General features: G+C 39.3%; 1 protein-coding gene across 2 annotated transcripts in view; it reads right to left on the reverse strand.

The window, feature by feature from the left end:
• Nucleotides 1–6,535, reverse strand: part of MPPED2 (metallophosphoesterase domain containing 2) — a 106,839-nt gene extending 100,304 nt beyond the window's left edge. Inside the window, exon 1 of one of the 2 annotated variants that reach the window (XM_032188856.1) lies at nt 6,391–6,535. The gene's annotated coding sequence lies outside the window, so the exon portion shown is untranslated. Of the gene's footprint in view, nt 1–6,370 lie in introns of both variants that reach the window. The other variant, XM_032188854.1, reaches the window with a different exon arrangement.
• Between the last annotated feature and the right edge of the window lie 273 nt (nt 6,536–6,808).

Genomic DNA, 6,808 nt, shown 5'->3' on the forward strand with positions numbered 1-6,808 from the left:
AGAAGCTGTTTATTGTGTCACAGGACTGATTTTTCTAGTTGGGTGAAACTTAAAATAGTGAACAAGCAGCTTTTGTTTACTTTAATACTTCCTATTCATAACGTTTCAAGTGTGTATTATACATGAAACTGCAGTCACGTTCAGTTTGTTCTGGATTTTTTTCTTTCTCTTTTACAAATCCAAGGCAAGCATCATCAAATGCACAGATGCAGCTGATGCACATTAAAAATTATGAAATGCTACAGTGTCGTGAAAAGCATACAGATTCTCCAAAACCTATCCTGCAATCTCTGATAGTACTTTCATAGGTATTATCATCTCCAGTTTCTGCCAAGCACAAGAAAAAAACTATAAACTTTTGAGATACACACACAGCAGTTCAGAGTGAACTAGGGAAGCCTGTCTCACTTTGATTTTCACTTTTGTACAAACCTTCCCTAAATATCTGTGGACACCTTTTAATCTTTTACATAGAAAAGAAAAAAAAAATAAACAAACCACACACACAACTTTCCAACTGCACATCGTGACATCAGTCTACGATTGCAGTATTAGCCTGACTGAGATCCTACCCGGTTAGGATGTACTCTATCATGTGGTGCCTTACTGTGCTCCATGGTTTGCTGCATATCATGTGTTGAAGCTACTCACAGAGTAAGGTATCTCAAGAATATTCCAACATCTGACCCAAGGAAGCAAGAGCTGATTACAAGCCCATGTTTCACAGTATAAAATGATTGACAGTGCTACTTCGAGGTTGTTTCCACAACTCCTCCACTCCTTTACCATTTATTTTTTTGCTCCCATTCTTTAAGGACACAAACCACATAAGAAAAAAAAAATGTTTTCAAAAAAAGCCTCCTCCAAATAAGCTTTTAAAGCAGTTCAGTTTCCCCAGCCCAGTTCAAAACAGTCTCTTGAAAGCTTTCACTACCGTAACACGGGGCACTCCAGTCAGCAGTGCAGGAGCAAGAGGGACGCACACTATGTTATGGTTTCAGAAAAAGGCCACTGATACACATTATCTCTGAGTCTGGACACAGTATCAGAGGGTTGGTTTTTTTTGTTTGTTTGTTTGGTTTTTTTTGCAACCTTTTTGTTTGTTTGGTCTTGGCTTTTTTTTTTTTTTTTCTTTTCTTTCCTTTTTTGTTTGGTTTGGTTTCAGTACATGCATTACCTGGATTTTTGGCCAGTTTAAGACAACAGCAATGAGGGTTCTCATTTGTATTGCAGAGAGAACTCAGTTTCAGCTTTCAGAGACTGGGGCATGGTGGTGCACTAGTAAATTACCTACAGCGCTAGACAATACATATTTCAAGAAAGCAGAAATTGATCCAGTGGGCATCCACTGGTGGCAGCCTACACTGAAGTCACTAGACTGAGCGTATTTCACCACGTGCCGCAGCGATTCTGCCAAAAATTGGATTTTTAACGGGCTCGTTCCCCTCATTGAAGCAACAATTCTCCAGTAAGTACAGAACAGAAGACAACTGGAGAACACCATGTTAGCTTAGCCTTTATGCCCCACCGAGCAAATACTACATCTCAAATTTGCACAATGTAGCTGGATAGATGAACAGTTCTCTATTGCTCTCCTCCTCCATTTGTAGCCTGAAAGTCATCAAGTATTTGGTGTGCCTGCTGCCCAACACCAGGCATCCAACAGAAGAACACAGTACCCGATATAAAACCAAACCAAGCAAACAAAACCAGGATTCGAGCTTTGAAGATACACATTGTTCTTGTATCACTTGGAGTTGCTTTCACGTAGAAAATCAAAGAATAGAACTAACAAAAAATTAAACCCTAAAAAAAAATATATAAAAAAAAAATACAATACTCCTTGGCTTTAGATTTTTGTAGGCTCTGCTGTTACCATTTTTTTATCTGACTTTTTCTCTCACTATATGGGCCCGTACACTAACCAGTTCAGCACTCCAGCAAACACTACATCCTGAGGAAGAAACCATGGCCCCTCCAAAGAAGTGCCCCAGCTTTTTCAGCAAAAGGACAATTCTCTTAAGGAAGTAAAACTGAAGCCTTCTGTCAGAAATCTGCAGACGGAGAGGAACACATCATTATAATGCTGATAGAGCATCAAGTAAGACTACTGAAGGAAATATCATCAGTTGTCCCCTGGGCATTCTTTTTATATTCGATGGACCAGAACATTGTCACAGGATAATGGTTGTCTGCCGCCTTGCCCCTATTAAATTAAATTAAATATTTGATTGGAACTTTCCTACTTGCTCTCTGTAGAAATGAAAACTGATGCAAAAAAGCTGTAGGTGAATCATTTGCCCTTCTAAAATCTCCCAGTCTAACTGCTAGTCAAGGTAGCTAGAGAAGAACCCATTCCTATTAAGTTTTGGGGGGATCTGAAATTTTTCAAAATTGAGAAGGATGTCTGGGTGATTTATTCCTTCATAACAGAGCAGGCAGTGACTTCAGCTTTGTATGTACATAAAGATGCAAGTACTGTTTGATGCATGGCAGTGATTACAAAGATATTACTGCGGGAACAGTTAGGTTTGCTCCCAGATAGTGAAGGCTCAGGACACGCAACAAGGAAAAGATTTTGGTGTTCACCTTCTGGTCAACAAGCTGTGGCAGTAAATAAGGAAAGCAATGTGAGGTGGTCAAACATCCTATTTGTTGGATATTGATTTGCCTGTTTAGGAGAAGGTAGATGACATTTTCTCAAGTGATCTTTTTATCAGCTAATTGGTCTACAATGTATTCAGCCCAGGCCAATGCATCAGAAAGTCTTCAGTTTATTCCTACTGCAGTTCAGCCACTCATATCCCATTGTACCAAATAATTCCCAAACCTCAGGTTCTGGCAGGAAACAGGCATCAGCTACTACAGCAGAGAGAATGATGAACCTCTCTTCTGCTTGAACTTTCGCTTACTCAACAACCGCTGTCCCTTTTCATCACACACATTGCTTCATCCTGTGGCAGACTGTCCACAGTGCATTTCTGGTCAGAGATGTAAGATGAACTTCATACCCAGGAGTTCTGAGTAGTCAAGGCAATATCAGGAAGCTTCCTGACTACACCCTCCCTCTACTCATGTCCTTCTGATTTCAGAGACAATGTGTAGTGAAGTGGGTTTCTATCACATGAAGCGCACACTGCAAATTACAGATCTACAGATCATTCTACAGATGAGTAGAAACTCTGTCGATGGAGAAAAATCATTCTGTTCCTGAGAGAAGGTCCCCATTGTACTGAAAGCTACCTATGAAATTCTCAACATCAGTCAAAATTCCACACGGAAAGCAAATTGCAAAACTGAAACAGACCTCAGCTCACAGCACAAATTAAGAAGTCTACATGGCAATGCTGAAAAGAGAGTATCACTCCTAGGCTATCTTGAATTTTTCTTTTTAAAACTACAGATCCAACTGCTAATTCAGCTGTTGCTGATGACTTTTGTCAAGTTACTCACAGTTAACCTCTTTACATCCAAACAAACAAACACCACAGCTTCACTTCATGCCTTGCATAATTAACTTACATTTTTGACAGAAGTTACAACCATAATCTCCAGCACACTTAATTCTAGTTCCAGTTTATGGACTCCAAATTACTTTTGGGCCAGGAGTGTGTTCCCTTTATAGAAAATTGTAGGGAACTGTAGGATAATTATAGTGAAAAGCCTTAGAAGGGGACAGGCATTCCAATATGAAGATCTTTTTCGTTTTGAGCATGCAGCTAAGAACAAGACTTCCTAAAGGAAGGAAAAAATTTTCATGTTTTCAGGAGTCTCATCACTTTGAATGTCCACAACACCACTGTTGATCTGAAAGCACATGGAAACCTAGAGCCCGAAGCCAAGGTCTTCATTATGTGTTAACTACCCTAATAATCAAATTCCGTGATACTCACACAGGATGCTTATGAAGCCCAAATTCTATGGTGAAAGAGCGAAGCTTGAATTCACACACAGGTCTGTTTAGTGTAAGATAGGTTTCTGGAAAGAAACAGATAAGATCTTAAGGCATAATCTCTGATAAATTACCATTTTTGTCACTTGATTTGATGTTTTAAAATCAATATCGCATAGCAGCTATTGTCTAGATTTTGAATGCGTACAGGCTGAAACTGCTTGTTCACTGCTGAAAGATCCTGTGCTGTTGGATTCTACACTCAGACGCCCCAGGAAAAAAATCCTCTATTCCAGTTATTGTCTAGCATTTGAGTTCAGCCTTGGCAAACTGGCCCCTGCATGTCTTTGAGGCATATGGAAATTGATGATGAAGGTGTCTAGTATAACTAGAAGTATAATTTGATGAAAACTGAGGCAGTGAACTGTGAGAAACTGCTAAATCGGTGTCATCAAACTCTGCTTGAAAAATAATGAAACAGAAATATTACTAGGACACAAGAAATGCAGAGCAAGGGCTGTGAAACCAGAGACTAAATGCAGAAATTAGGGAAACATACAAGATGTTATTTTCATTGTTATTTTTGAAACACATACCCAAAATACAATGCGCTGTTCCTGTCCAAATTCACTTTATGGAGACAGTGACATCATGTCTCCTCCAAATTGTTCAAGCCTGAATCTTGGCACGAGCTCTTCCAATAGAATACCATGTTTGGCCCTGGCACTCCCGCCTGTCTACCCGTAACCATGTGCAGAGTAAGAACAGCACCATGGCCAATGCAAATCCTGGTAATAGCTCAAGTCCCTCGGGGCAACAGAAAAAGACCAAAATAGAAAACATATTACAGTTTTCAAGCAATAATATTGCTAAGAAAAATAAAACAAATGTAACCTCAGAAGTAAGATGACATTTATTGCCCAAAAGTTAACAATTCCTGAAGCTGTGAAAGCACTCTATAAATAAAGACCTGAAGATGGCAGTGGAAAGATCCTGATACCGCTTTATTCATACATTTTGAATGAAAACAAACCAGACGAACATAGAAATCTGGGAACAAGAGGACACAGGAAGAAGATACATGTTTTAAGGACTTGCTTAGATCACTAAACACACTTGAAGTACTGGAAATAAATAAATGAAGATTCTGTTCAGCTGTACCCATGTTTTGAGACACGTGTACTCTCAAGAAAGGGACATAAGCTTGCATATTCAAAGATTTGCCAGAAGATTTGTACAAAAAGATCACAGGGAGACAGAGACAGCTGGAAAAATTGGAGCAAGGGCTCTGATTTTCATGCCAGTGTTACACCTAATGCAAAGAGAATGCAGATGATGGTCTGCAAGCTATATGTTATTCCTCCTGCCACTGAGCAGTGTGCTTGGACAAGAATCGGAAAGTAACGAGGAAAAAAAAAAAGACACAGAAATGATAAAAATTGTGCCATTGTAAACAAAAATATTTGTGTCAAAATATTTCTTACAGTCATAACATCTTTATGTACAAATGGCAAATGTCAGCATCAATGCAGCCATATATATCAAGCACTAATTGCTTTAAAGCACAGACTGACTTGAAAATTTAACGAAGCTATCCCCACAATCTCACCATAGCATGCACAGAGCAGAAAACATGAAATGGAAAAAGATCTATAAACAAACACCCTATATCATGCTTTAAAGGAATGATAATGAGATGTTTTTGCACATGGATTTCATAGAATCATAGAATCATAGAATCATAGAATATCCTGAGTTGGAAGGGACCCTTAAGGATCATCAAGTCCAACTCTCGACACCGCACAGGTCTACCCAAAAGTTCAGACCATGTGCCTAAGTTCACAGTCCAATCTCTTCTTAAATTCAGACAGGCTCGGTGCAGTGACCACTTCCCTGGGGAGCCTGTTCCAGTGTGCAACCACCCTCTCTGTGAAGAACCCCCTCCTGACGTCCAGCCTAAATTTCCCCTGCCTCAGCTTAACCCCGTTCCCGCGGGTCCTGTCACTAGTATTTATTTATGCAGATTAATTATCAATAAACCTAATTAGAAAGTTGTGCCAGTAAATGTCTAGAAGATTTCTTTCTACTGGGGCATATACAGACAGGAAGCTTAGTAGAAAAAGGGTAAATGGAATCTAGAGAGGACTTACTGGGAATACATGCAAGTTTCAGAAGTAATCTATGCATGATTGCCATGGGTTTTAGTATCATCTTTTCCCATAAGGTGATCTTAAAATCTGTGCGTTAAAAAGTCATTTTTTCTGTCAGTTACTGTTAATCCAAACTCTGCACTTGAGAAGCCTTCTTCTGTCAGGGTAGTTTAAATTTACCATTTACATATATTTTTTTCCCTATCAGAAATATTGGCTGCAGTTCTATCTTTTGTGATGTCATTACTGCAGATTCAAAACTGTGATCTTGTTTGAAAGATATGTTTTAAAAGAAAAACAGTTTCTAAAATCAGTTTATGAAACTCACTTTGAATTTAACCAGGGTACCTTTTTGTCCATATTGGATTCCCATTGATCCCTGTTGCACTTTCAGATCTGCACACAGCTTTTGACAGTGGCTGAGAGAAGCAGAGTCACAGTGTCTCTTTGGAGCACCTTCGCTGTCACAATGACGTGTTCATGGAGATGTCTCACTTCTGGAAAGGAGAAATGAGGAGAAAAAATTAAAAACATAAAAAAAGACAGAGGAAAAGACAAAGGAAAAAGAAGGGATTCAGATCCCAGCTCTCCACAAGGCCAGTGGCATGTTCAGTATGGGGCTAAGCCTACAAAACTCTACAGTTTCTAAAACAAATCTGGATGGAAAACACTCAGAGTAGCTGATGTGTCTGCCGAGATGCCAGATAAACCAACAGCCTGACAGTTATGCTTTCCTATTTAGAACAAGCAGTTAGCCAGCCATTTC

This window comes from Aythya fuligula, chromosome 5 (genome assembly GCF_009819795.1).
Source record: "Aythya fuligula isolate bAytFul2 chromosome 5, bAytFul2.pri, whole genome shotgun sequence".
Lineage (NCBI taxonomy): Eukaryota > Metazoa > Chordata > Aves > Anseriformes > Anatidae > Aythya > Aythya fuligula.